Genomic DNA, 14,640 nt, shown 5'->3' on the forward strand with positions numbered 1-14,640 from the left:
GAATTGAGAGCAGAGACTTGGAGTGAAGTAGAGTCTTTAAAGAAATGGATGGTTGTTGATTTGCAGGACCACAGTGGCAACAAGTTACCAAGAGTACAAAGAGCATCAGTTGATCTGTGTGTCAGTCCATCACTTTGGTCTAGACTGAAAGATCTCAACAACTGTTAGATGCATTGCCATGACATTTTGTACAGACAGTCATCATCCCCAGATGATGAATCCTTACTTTCCTCCACTGCCACCAGCAGGTTTGGCATTTTCGGTTTTTCAGTGAAATGTCTTGACAAGTGTTTACTGGATTGCTGTGAAATTTTATACTGACATTCATGGTTTCCAGAGGATGAATCCCAATGACTTCCTGAACCTCTGACTTTTCTTCTAGTACCATCATGAGGTTCACACTTGTTTTGTGTGAAATGCTTTAATAGATATTGCATTGAAATGTGGTACAGACATTCATTCCACCCCCAAGATGAAGTTACTTTGGTGATCCACTGACTTTTCATCTAGTGTCACCATCAGGCCGAAAACTTTACATTTGTCCAATACAATACTTAAGAAAAACCAATGAACAGCCTCAGCTGTACCTTGTGTTTAGTGCTAGATAGCAAATGTTAGCATGCTTACACACAAAATAAAGATAATGATCATGGTAAAATTAGAGATGTTTAATCTCATCCTAACATGTTAACATGTTAGCATTTTCATTGTGAGCATGGTAGCATACTAACAATACAAGTTCTTAAATACAGCCTTACAGAGTTATGCTGTAGGCTCTTGGTCTTGTTAGATAAGCAACGCACTGGCATTTAAATTAGTGGCCTCCTTAGGGCTTCAGTGGAGTACACAGGTGATAAATAGAAAACAGTGGAGGCCAACTTGACAATCACATGCACTGCAATATGTATAGATTTCAACTGCTAACTCTGCCACTCTGCCACATTTTTGAAGTGGAAGCAAATTCACAACCGAGTCCTACCCATGATGTCAGGAAGAATTTGTCCTTTGCTGCGTCTGTGTAATGTGTGTGTAAGAGGATGTATGTTTCCTGTCAGTGAAGAGTGTCTTCTTATTTCCTCTGTGGAAGTTTTAAAAATTTCTACACAAACATTTTCATTGGCCCCAGAGCTGATTTTCACCACAAAAAGCTTGGACCCGCCAGCCGTCATGTTTCCTCAGCTGGTGGATAACCTCCACTCCTCACGCATCTCTCCCTCTGCCATCCATTTCCTCCTGTCTGCCTCCTACTGGCCCATCTTTCAGCACTTGAATCGCCAGTCAACATGACCATGTCAAACAGTTTTCACTATGTGCTTAAGTCAAAACATGATGGACAGGAAAGAAAAATTCATTCTTAACTAATCAACAGTGTTGAGGAAGCCCATCATGAATTAACTACATCAGTTTGTAGGTTACGTTTAAAAAGCCCTGTTCATGACCAGCACATCCACTGTTAAGTGTTTTCCCCACTGTGAGGAAACCAGTCCTAAATGCTGTCATCATCATCTGGTGAGGATGCTGACTGACGCCTGGGACAGTCTTTTACAACAATATGTGTGAAGCCATCAAGTACATATTGAAGATCCCTTTTCCAAGATTCTCTGTCAAGTCAGCTTGATACATTAAAATGTGAAGAGACAGCATTTTCAGACAAATCACAGAGCTCAAGCCAGCAAAAATCTGCCAGAGAAAAATGTCATTTCAGACGGCAATGAAACACCAAGCAATGAGAAGCCTGATTTTGTCCAACTCTGTATGAAATGAAGGACACTTTGTTTTAAAAAATGACTTACAATTTTGAGTGTTGCCATAGTTTATCAATACAAACTGCATATGTACCATTTTAAATAATAAACAGTAATTCACTTTCTTGTGGTTCCACATGAGATTATGATAGTAATAATTGGATAGCACTTTTCAAAAACAACTATTACAAATCTAAAAGAAAGCAGGAAAACCATCAAATAAAAAATCATAGACAACAAATAAAATAACACATACAGTATAACAGTCAAAGGTAATGTTAAAATTATGGGTACAATAAACATAAAATTAACAGATAAAATAAGGTCAAATAATTAAGCAAAAGCCATATGGTAGAAAGATGATATAAAAGGAAGCAGTTAATTTTCTAATCTGCGTTCCTCAAGAAAGCTATTCCAAAGGGTTGGAGCGCTAACAGCAAAAGCCCTGTCACCCTTGGTCTTCAGCCTTGACTGGGAAATAGCTTAACAGGGTCTTATCAGAAGATCAAGATCAAGGATCAAGCTACGGGCTGGTGAGTAATGATTTAGAGGCTCAGCCAGGCAGTTTGGGGCCATACAGTTCATGGCCTTAAAAGTCAAAAGCAACATTTTTAAATCAATTCTAAAATGGAAAGGGCAGCCAGCGAAGGGAAGCTACAATAGGGGGGGGGATAAGGTCATGCTTTCATAATTTGGTTAAAAGTCTGGCGGCTGCATTTTGGACACCCTGGAGCTCTGCAATCACGTTTTGGCCAGGGCGTGTAAACACTGCATTACAATAATCCAGACAAGAAGTGATAAAAGCATGAATCACTCGTTGAAGATCATTAAAAGTAATAAAAGATCTAATTCTACAGATATTTCTTAAGTGGAAAAACACGACTGAGCTAACCTTTTAACATGGGACATGAGAGTGAGGTTCTGGTTTAAAATAACTCTTTTTTAACAGTGGGTACCACATGCTGAGATAGAGATCCAAGAGCAGGCAGAAGTTGGCCATGAGTTAAGCTGAAAAAAATTTACTGCCATCCAATCCTTAACCACAGCAAAGTATTTATACAGGTAAAATAACTTAACTGATTTAGATTTGGTTGATTTGGTTTACAGGACAAGTACAGCTGGGTATCATCTGCATAGAAATTACATACCATGCTATTTGATAATGTGGTCCATAAGGAGTAAATAAAGAGAAAATAAAATTGGTCCTAGAATAGAGCCATGCGGCATCTCATATATAGACAATGCTTGAGAGGAGGTAAAGCCATCAACAGACACAACACATTTTCTGTAAGAAAACTATTAGTATAAATTTCTGTTAGGAAAGTTATGTGCCGGACGATTTCTTGGCAGAGCACTGTTATTCAGGGTTCCAGAAGTTGGAGTCTCCAGTGGTTGCCTGGCAACCTCACAGCAACAACAAGACTCCAGGAAGCGTCCAGTATTTTCCAAAATGTACAACTACACATTTTATTTATACACTGTTACCCTGTTTAATCCATTTATTTAAAAAAAAAAAAAAAATAGATTATGACATATAGACGGGCTGTTCCCCCTGTTTCCACTCTTTGTGTCAAGCTAAGCTAGTCAGCTGCAGGTGATACAGTAGCTTCATGTTTAACACACAGACATTAGAGGTATCCATCTTCTCATCTAACTCTGGTAGACTGAGCGTAATTCTCAAAATGACAAACTAGTCGCTTAAACATTCATTTGGTCTAGCTTGAGTTAGATTTTGTGACATGCACAACTGAAGTTTACTTACACTTTTTTCATCAGCGGTATGAAATAATTTTATCTCTGTGTTGCACCACTGGTTAGAACACACAAGAGATGAGAATGAATCAGTTAATTTCTTTCCCAACGTACATTTGAACAGACTGTGATTATTTAAGCCTTTTCTTTAGCTTCAAAGCACACCTAGACACCTACTTCAGTGACCTCACCCTGTGTATGCCTCACCCTGGCTGTGGCCAAGAATCCAACTACGTGGCAGGTTAGAGATGGGGAAGCCAAGGGTGAGAACAACGGTCTGACTGCAAGACTTTGAAGTTCCTGCATGCTCTGGAAACAGGGCAAGGAATCACCTGCCATAAAGAAGTGTGCGTAAGCGCTGAGCTATTTGTTCTGGTGCCTGGGTGGTTATGGGTCCCCAGGGAGGGCTGGCCCGGGCCCCTGTGAGATCACATCAGTGTGGATCAGGCGGGAGTCCACCCGGAGGTGGAACTAATGGGCCCATGTGTTCGCAGACACTTCTAAGAGCCAGATGCTGGGAAGAGAGACGTCCAACCAGTTTTCCACAACACCTCCCCTGGAGAGAAGAGAGAGGAACCCAGTCAAGCTTGACACGCATGCTAGACATAGAAATGAGTGTATACAGATACACATGTTCATTTGGTTTTATACAGGCAGGAATGCTCTCTAACACACACACAGACACCTTTAGATTGTTGAGTCTACACGGAGACTGTTTTCACTCCCTCTCATTGATGTGGCACGCAAAGGTGAAATACTCTAATAAAAGGGATCTGTGGCTCACATCTATCTATTCCATATGATCTGCCTGCCCTAGTAAAAGTCACGTACAGACTTTGGTGCCTGCGGTTCGATGTATTATTGACGCAATCTTGACCTCTCCGATCTGACGTCTTATTCAAAGTGGTTAATGATTACCATCTTTCAATGTGATTCAGCTGTCGCACCGGTAATCCCTCCCTGCTCCATCGGAAGGATTGTTCCTGTGGATGTCAAGGTCTGGACATTGTTTTGACCTCGACTGTTCCTCCAAATTGACACAGAATGGCCAGTCATTAGCTCATCTGTCAAATCTCATATAACATCAGCATCATTACACATTCTTGTTTTCAAATCTACTACTATGATATGGATTTGAAGCCTAAATGAGCAGCAGGATAAAGGATCAAGAGACAAATAACCGTAATAAGGGTTTAAATGTCTTACACAGCATTCATTCTTTTTCATTTGTTGTATTGTTGTCATAACAAAGAAAAACTCATATTTTTATTGTGTCAGCAAGCAACATGTACGTCTCATTTATAGACTCAGGCTTATGAGAAGTGAGTGTTAATAGCCACCTTGTAAATCTCACACAAAATGAGCAACACTCAATAACTCCACAAGCATTGATGCTGTCAAGTGGCTAGAGACACAATAAAAGGTATATTATAAGCTTTAAAAAGATAGATATCATGACAGGGCTGGCCAATGTAAGTTCCTTTTTGCCTTCTCATCCTGATAGACACACTGCAGTGTGAAGTGGTAATTTGGTGAGAAAACTCTATGTGAAAGGTATTTTTTTTAGGGGGAATGTGTCTGTCACCAGTCCCCATGCTGTTCTGTCCAGTCCAAACCGGAAGGCTGGCGCTGTCCAAAGAACACAGATAATGCGACGCCACCCTCTTCCTTGCTTGTGTATAACATCCTAGAGCTCGGCCTGGATCAAAGCAGAGACTGATCGCACACATCCTCAGTAAACCCCAGAGATTGAGCGTCTGGAGGCCACCTCAGTGTCAGAGAGTGATTTCTCCGCACTTGACAGAGATGGAGGCTCTCCGCATGAGGAAAAACAAGCAGAAGTGAAGGAAGAGGTCAGCAAGCCCTCTGTAATGATCACTTAATAACAAAGACAGAGGTGAGAATGAGTCATAGAATGACAAGAACATAAGAAATAAAATGTGTCTCCATCTTAATCCATTGTTTGCAAGACTAACCGTAAAACTTCAAGCTCCATATGAAAGTAGTTAGATAAACATTTGGTGAATATCAGGGTGTTTAGAAGAGAACAAATCAGACAAAAGTTTAACTGATATATCTGCATTAAACACTATATTGTTTCACTGATATAATCAAAAGCTTCTTTTATTTACTTAATATATTAATTGAGAGTAATTTGATGGACATATGCGTCTAGACAAAGCTTATTAGGGTGCTAAAAGATTCACACCTCCCCCTGTGGGATGTGCATGCATTGATATGCAGTGACACACTCTGATAATAGGTTCGTGTCATTAGAAGTACTCGGTTTATCAACGTTTCCTTCAACCGCATGAGCTGCTAAATTGGTCTGGACGTGGAGTGCTTGTTTTCCCAAGCAAAACAAATTTGGAACCTGTTGATTTACGGGCATGGTTAGTTATCTTGAGTGGGCATGCACTGCAAGCTTGTGTGGCAGGTCTCGCATTAGACATGACCGCCTGTTGTAGTTTTTCACAGTCGTCTGGTGTCACTGGTGTCTTTTTTGATAAAAAACCCAAACCATTGATTTCCCATGCAGTTTTATCGCATTCAGTCCTCTCTTTCATCATGGAAAAAGGAGCTGTTGTCCAGATGGAAGCAGACAGACAGCCCACATCACTCAGGAATCTCAAACAGGATTGGATGAGCAGTGAGTGTGACTCAAGATGAGCTGTTTTGCTTTCCTGGCCACAGAGGATGAATGTAATGCCAAAGGTTGGACGGTCTCTGCCTCTGGTCAGTTGCTCACAGTGGGGATAATAGTACTTTCCCTTAGATAGGCCTGAAGGAATTTTTTATTCTTATGTTGAAAGATCCCTTATTGCACATTTAATCCTGTGCACAGTGCAACAAGTGTTAGGAGAAGCCTGACCTGAAATGAAATAGTCCACCTGATGACACTAAAACTTTGTGGCTGTTAAGTGCTGTAGCTAAAAGCATAAGTGAACAATGATGGCAATGTCATGGCCCCCAGAGCATAAATACCACTTTTTCCTCTAGTGGCACCATCATTTTACATTTGTGGTTTTGAATGAAATGTAATGACAACTGTTGATTGCCATGAAATTTGGTACATCAGCTGGTCAAAATTAGTGTGTCCAATACTTTGGTTTAGTAACTTTGGTAAATGTCAGCATGCTAAATTAAGATAATGATCATGGTACTATACCTGTTAAACATGTTAGGATTGCCATTGTGAGCTTGCTGACAGATTATGCTCAAAGCACCACAGTGGATCAGCCAGTGATTTTCTATATGTTCAGAACTAAACCAATATAGAACTCATCCTACCTACAAGTATTGTGTCGTATTACTCTGTGCTGTAGACCTTTGTTGTTTTCCAAAAAGTATTAAAAATAGAGTCACATTGTAACACTGGGTGACATGTTTCTTTGCCACAAAGGTTATGGTCACGTTCGTTTTTTTAGAAACGCTCCAAAGACTAATAATAGCGATCATGTTTTCAGTCTCTGGAGAGTAGTTCCTTGTATGGCAGACACCACTGTGTACTTGCAGGAACACAGTTCAGTTTACAGAGATTCACTAGCTTGCTGTGCTACAAAAGACAGCCCCTTTACATTGTTAATTTCTCAAAGAACTTCAATACAAAGTCAAGAGGTTGTGATGGACACTAAAAATGCAACAGCATCACCACCCTGCCTGATTGTTCTGGACAATGAACTATATTCAATCACCAATAGAATCAGCATCTAATAAGTTTTTCATACTCAAAAAATGTCCAATAAAAGCCCATTACCAGATCTTATGAACAGACCCAACACGAGATAGAGAACATTTATTTAACAGAATGTTTGTTGTCTGTGTTTTTACATTTGTGATCAATGTTTGACTTTAACATGATAGATTGTAGTTTACATCGTCCAGCCCCACTGGTGCTCTACAATATGTCATATATGTCAGTGTACACTTAGATATTTCAACACTTTTGTAGAACAAAAATGTAATAAAGGGTAAGATATGAAACTTGGTTTATATTGCAAATTGATACATAACACAAAACTGAAATATTTCCTGGTTTACTGGACCTCTGTTGATCGTTCTTTGAAAATATCCATCAAAATATTCAAATAATAATCCTCATAATCATATAGCAAGAAGTCCAAGGTCAACATCCTGAAGGTGAATCTGTGTGTGTGTGTTTGTGTGTGTGTGTGTGTGTGTGTGTGTGTGTGTGTGTGTGTGTGTGTGTGTGTGTGTGTGTGTGTGTGTGTGTGTGTGTGTGTGTGTGTGTGATCACTTTAAGTCCAGGTATCTGTAAATGGATTTCCTCCTGGCGGGCTGTCTGACCCTGGTCCTCCTTCTGTAACCCTGTGGATGATTGCTGTGACTGAGATGTGTTTGATCCATGCATTGATGCTGGGCTTTTGATTGCCGCCCCACTTTGATGCCACGATAAAATTGAATCCAACCACCCTCTGTGAATCACACACCCGCATGCAAGCACGCACAGGTAGGCAACACATATACACAGTTGACCAAACAGCACCATCACACCCCCTCTCTAAACAGGAGGTGCTTTTTCCCTCTTCTTGCTTTGATCCTGTGCGCTGATATTTGTCATCTTGCTGACAGTCTACATCCACTATTTAATACCCTGTGAGGCAGGACTTGGACTATAAACCTCACAAACCTCAGAAATATCATATTTTAGTATCTAACTATATTTTTTATTCCTGTTGACATCGATTTGTCTTCCTCTGAGACCAATTGATACACTACACCATGCTTTTTTTTAAATCACAGGAAATACAAAAAGTCATGGCCATGCAACAAGAGCGTTTTTTTCTGCACTGAAGCTCTCCACTGCTTTTTATACCACAGTTCTGTTTCCTGACTGTTTGATGTCTTCCTGTATTAATCTGAGCAAGCGAGGAGCCTGATTTACTAGCAACACAGGACCACTTCACTTTTACTCTGCTTTTATGTTAGGTTCTGTATGGAACAACATGCTGGCTAATGGCGAAAGCAGACCCAAACCTCTAAAGCAAACACTGTGTTGAAATGAAATTCAACAGTTTGTGGTCATATAGTTGCAGTGTGTAATTAAGTTTTCATTAAACATGATTTATTGCACAGGGATTTTGCTCATGCTCTGGACGTTTTCCTAAAGTATGAATATTGATTTCCTATTGACTGTATAAAAGATGTGTACATAGCCTCCATGATGTCACCCATTGGTTTGTGGACTGCCATATTGAAGACTTGAGTTTGGCATTTTCTTTTAAATTCTTTATAAGGATAACCCCTTGAGATGTATCATCTCGTTTTCGAGGGGATCCTGAACAAAATACTACACAGCAAAAGCATTAGAAAAGAAAAGAACAAAACAAATAAATAATACCATCATAAAGACAAACAGAATACATTAAAACAACAACAACAACAACAACAACCAAAATTAAAAATTGGCAATCACTACCTTGGTGTTTTGGAGCCAGGCATGACCATATTTGGAAAAGACGGTGGAGTTAACCTTAAGGTGCTTATTTAACATAAACTGCAATACTAATTGGGATGTTAATTTTGGCAAGTGAAAAACTGCCTTAAAACAAAAATGTACTTAACAGAAAATTCAACAGCTCCTAAGAGGGTTTCCTAGTACAACCAAACACTCACACACAAGACTTTTTTAGGCAACCAAAATGTTACAATTAACTTTCAAAACCGGAAAACTGGAAATTACTGACAGCTCTCAGAGAGCTATACATATACTCATAGAATCTGCTTAAATCATAGAATACCCTGCCTTATCATCTATTTTACTCCAAATGGGGCCAAAATTTACAAAATGAACATTATACTGTATTGGAGAGGACATGAAACTAGTGATTGAAGTCTTCAAAAAATGTGGAAATTGTTTACTGAGATAATAAATCAAGTGAGAAGTAAGGTCATTTTCTCATAGACCTCTATATACAATTCTTCTATATTACAATGTTTTGCAGCCAGTGGAGTCTCCCCCTGCTGGCCATTAGAAATAATGCAGGTTTTTAAGGCACTTCCGCATTGGCTTCACTTTTAAGAGCCAGTACCACTCCCTCGTTATATCCTGATGTCTTGACCAGTGAGTCAAGTGTAAGTCGTAAGGAGGGAACCTTTTCTGATTGTCGTTTATGAGAAAAAAAAGTTTTCCAATTACTTTGGAAACTTAGGCAAGACATCCTGAGAGTTATAGGTCTACCCCGCCGACATGAATGGTTATTCTAACACTAAATCTCAACATAAGTCAGTGCTCTGTTTTCCTACATTTTCTGTTTCACACTCGACCCAGAACTGTCTGGTAGCTTCTCAGAGCTCCATGGATGGGCAAGAGCAAAGAGGGAAAAATGGCGATAGAAGAAGTGATTGTGAAATGTGGGAGCGAGGAGTGTTTGGCAGGGCTCATATTGTTTGCTCAGTAAACCCCCGAGGCCTGTGTTTTTTCGCTGAGGGAAATGCCCGCATTGTTGGGCCTGGAGACCGTGGTTACGGGCCAGCCCGGGGCCCAGCCAGGCAGGTTGGGACAAACAACAAGATGAAGGTCAGCTAATATAGCAGTTAATTCCACTTCCTGGTCCCCATGACACCGAGGCAGGGTTTATTTGAAGATCCCAGACCCTGAAGTCACTCTGGACTTTGTTTAGTCCATGAGTATTTTTGGTCCGAGCCAACACTTTCAGATATTAATGTATTCGGATGAGAAGGAAGAGGGGGGGGGGGGCGGAAGAGAGAAAGGAGGCCAAGTAGTGAGGAGGAAAATTCCAGATTTCCACACATCTCACTGTCCCCTTTTCATATTTTGTCTAATTTCCTCTGTTGAAATAGAAGTCTAAACAGAAGAATCATCTTTGACTCTTTGAATATTAGTCATAAGTTTTCACATAACTTACTGAATGTTTTATTGATATTATTTGTGACAAAATTGAATTCTATAATTCATATTAAAAGGGACTATCAGCAATAATAAATAAACCTCAATCCCAGAATGGTTGTTTTTCAATGGCATTTAACATATCAAACTGCCTTTAGTGTTAACTTGGTTTGGTGTCCCGGTTAAAGCCTGGAGGGTGAAAACAGGGCACTACTGTGAGGCAACTGAAGGACTCTCCTCACGGCGCAGACTCCAATGAGATCCATCCACTCTGGCATACTCTGGACCCGGCAGCGTGCGTGAATAGACATTAAAAAGAGCTAGTTTATGAGCTGATTGTCTTACCGATCATTTAACTCGAACCTTGAGAATGCAGGAGGGGGATGGGGTGGCTAGAAAATATAGTACACACCATCCAAAAGCCAAGTGGCTTAATCCTGTATGGAAATGGTAATGAGAAAAAAAGAGGACTAACACTGTCTGTGTGCGTTCTCCTGTCCAGGATGGGATCGAGGCCTCTCTAGTGGGGCTTCTCCAGGATGCATAAGAAGAGCCTTTGTGCTCCAATCTAGTAAGCCAGAAATACAGCTTTTGAACTGTGTGCATTGAAAGAAAGAGAGAAATGGAGAGGGAGTTTGGGAGAGAGTGAATAAGTGATTGAAGGGGTGGGGGGTTGGGAGGGCACTAAAGGTGTTAGTGTCAAATGCAGAGGGTGTAATAGATTTGGATGTATGTGTGTGTGTGTGTGTGTGTGTGTGTGTGTGTGTGTGTGTGTGTGTGTGTGTGTGTGTGTGTGTGTGTGTGTGTGTGTGTGTGTTGCTTGTGTGTGTGCGCGTGCATTTATATGTTTTTTGTGTGTTTTTGCCTGTGTGTGCCCCCATGTGTGAGTGTGTGTGTGATGGTCACACACTGGGCTGATATCAAGTACCTCTTTAAGCCCTCCTTCCATCTCCAAAGGTGCTTCGTTCTTTGTTTCACGGAGCCTCATTCCCCCACTCTGCTTCATCCTGACTGTGAATGAGGGCTGGGAAGCAAAAGAGTGGCCGTCACAGGATGGAAGTCTGCGCTAAAAACAAAAAAGGGGGGGAGAGTGGAAAATTCAGCACGCCACCTGGTTGTGTTTATAGATTGCAGTCAAATAGGTGACAAGTGAAAAGCATTCAGCACTGAAGAAAGGGAAGCGTCTTGGTGTCTCACATTGTGCTAAATATTTTTTTCCTCGAAAAACTCTCGTCAAGCCAAATTCCTGAGGTTTATTTTCATAGTATTGATGGTTTATTTGATATGTTTTGGCAATTTTCTTAATTAAAAATTGAAATTGCTCCAAATTTGAAAATCGTGATTGTTTTCCCATCCTCAAGAGAACCAAACAGGGCTTGGAAATACATTTAGTCAGCTGAGAAAACACAGTGTGTTATTGTTCTCTGTTTAGCTGGGTGCTTAGGAGCAAACAAAACAGCATCTGTGGTGCAGCTCTGGTTTTACGGAGGGTTAAGAAGAAGGAGCAGGAGGCCAAGTGGGTTTCAGAAAAAACAAAAGACTGTGATTGCATATAGTTTTCCAGCTCAAAGTGGGGTAGTAGAGATCTCATGCATAAAATCAGACTTGTTGGGCTTGACTGAAATGATAGAAATTGTTGTGACTAAAACGAAAACGTGGTGACACTCGTAAAGTGAAGTTAAATGAAGTCCTTACCCGACAGTCACTTCCCCTGAGGTGCAGGGCCGTTCTATGAATAGAGATTAGAAATGGTGGCGCTAAAGGTTTATGGCTTGCTGGGTGATGCAAATCAGTCTCTGTGATCCTCTCCGGTGTTCCTCCTGCTTCCCAAACAACTAATCCACTTAAGTATCACAGGCCTCTCAGCGCTCTACTCATTTGGGCGGACGCAATAATTAGTTTTCTCCCGCCATGTGCAATAAAACACCAATAACAGTCATTAAAACATTGTTCATTTACACTGAAGTTAATGAATGTCTTGTCAATACACTGTAATTACTTGCTAATTAGATTGTTATTGGACAATTTGAATACGCCCTCTTTCTGTTTTTCTCTCCTACTGAATGCTCTATCAGGCCTGTTGATGAGGGTCTGTGAATGGGATTAGGCTGCCTGTGACGCTTCCTGTCCCAACATGGTCACTGATCACTTTTCTCAATGGAGGAGCTTTGGGTTAATTAAATTAAAATATGTCCATATATTTCTGTGTTTATGGCTTTTGCTGTAAAGGAATCAGCTTTAAGAAATGCATGTTTGTTTAAAAGAGAAGCGATATCAACAAATAAAGCTATACTTTTGAACTTTTTCTGTCAAAATTTGGTTTACAAGTTTGGGGCCATTTGGGTCTAAGGACCTTGGAGCATACTGGATTTGTCCCTACAGAATTATAAAACGCATGAGAGTCAAATAATCCCTGATGGGATGTTGTTTCAACTATGCAGACGGCCACAGCGGAATTGTAACACGTATGCTTACCTTTCAGGGAAAAACAAGGAGCAATAAGGTATGGGCAACAAATTCAATTTTTATGGGCTCAATCTGACAAAGAAATCAACGTATTTTCCATCCTGTCCAATCAGACGTATAGATGTGCTTTGGGAGTTAAGCCGTGTCACTCAACCACTTGCAGTTTCCATTTCCTGGCAGCTGTCAGCACAGCATACAATTGAAGGGCAGAGGGCCACCCAGCCACCAAACATAGGACAACCTCAGCGTGTCGCATCATCAGCGCCGCCCTACCAGAGCTTTGTTTAATGAGGGGGTTACTCTCACTGTTAACACGGACACAATGGCACTGGTGCAACTTGGGGGGATTCATCTGTGCGGAAAGTTCCGAGTCGCTGCTGCAGAGACGTGATGGAAACCTGACCCCTCGCATTCAGTCCACTGTGAATGTCCTCCCGATGCCAAAAAAGCTACGGTCGTTTTCATGTCTGTCTGTGTGTTTGTTGTTACAGCTTCATCTTTTTCTCAAACTGAGAGGGAAGTTCACACACACCCAGATCTCTTTTCAACTCTCCCATCCCGCCCAAATCATGAGAGAAATCACAGTCCTGGTCCTGTAGTGATCTTGTGCAACAGATGCCCTTAATAAGCTGAGGTGAAGCTGTTTATGTCTTGCAGGCAAAGAATCCAGGGAGCCTGAACTGACATGTTAAACATACCTCTAGCGGCAAAACATAAGATGTCTTTTCTCTAGGATGATCATGCACTGACCTCTTTATCCCTCTCTCTTTCTTTTCATTTACCAACAGTCGGGGCCGTTTTATAGCCAGTAATCCTGGTGGCCTTATATTAATGCAGAACGCAGCTTAAACTTTCAGCAGTGACTGTATAATTGGTTGGCCCCTTTGGAGTATTTTTGCACTGGGCATTGCAGGAGCAGTATATCAATACCCTGTCCACAAGCCAAGACAGATGGACTCTCGTTTGGAGCAAGTTCAGAATTTTGTGTTTTTGTGTAAAATTCCCCTAGGAATAAGTTAAGAGCTTCCACTAATGCCAAAACCTCCCGGCTACAACAATAACATCTGCGGTTTGGATTAGGCACATTGGTGATATCACCCCTTTTAGTAATATGCCTGCATTATAGCGATCTTACAGCCAGTCCTTATTGTCAATGAAGTTTATAAAAGGCACAGGATCCAACACAAATGGTGATCAGTGCTGCAGGACGTAGCTGAAGTTCTCTGGCAGCCTAATGTTTTAATTTCTTTACTTCCCATGCTTAACTATTGGTTTCACAAGTTTTCTGTCACGCTGGCAACATCCTTAAGAGAATTCACTTATCAGCCCAAGTTGAGAGAGGGTCAAGATTAACATTACGTCAGGATACTGCTACATCAAAAGTAAAAGTTCTGCTTTTTTCTGTAGCATTTACTATGAAATGTGTTAGTTTTAAAAGAAACATGTTTGACAGTTACATTTCTTGCATTTCAGCAGAGAACATCCTTCAGTATATGATTATGGGAGCCTATAAATAATTATTTTATTTCATTTGAGTTATTATAATGTTGTGGTAGGTCTAACAATTCATACGCTATTCTTTTTTCTGTTTTGCAAAATTTTACCCAATTAAAAGTGACACAATAAAAGAGCAAAAAGCACTGGTAGCTTACAATTGAATGCATGTGGCTGGCATTTTGCAATATTAATGAAAAGATGGAACCTTTTTGATTATAGGAGGAGAAAAGAACTAAAAATGTAATCTCAGCTGGATCATCCTCTTTTCTTTTTTTTTTTTTAAACACAGCTTTATTTCAGATGAATTAA

Source organism: Scomber scombrus, chromosome 18 (genome assembly GCF_963691925.1).
Source record: "Scomber scombrus chromosome 18, fScoSco1.1, whole genome shotgun sequence".
Taxonomy (NCBI): domain Eukaryota; kingdom Metazoa; phylum Chordata; class Actinopteri; order Scombriformes; family Scombridae; genus Scomber; species Scomber scombrus.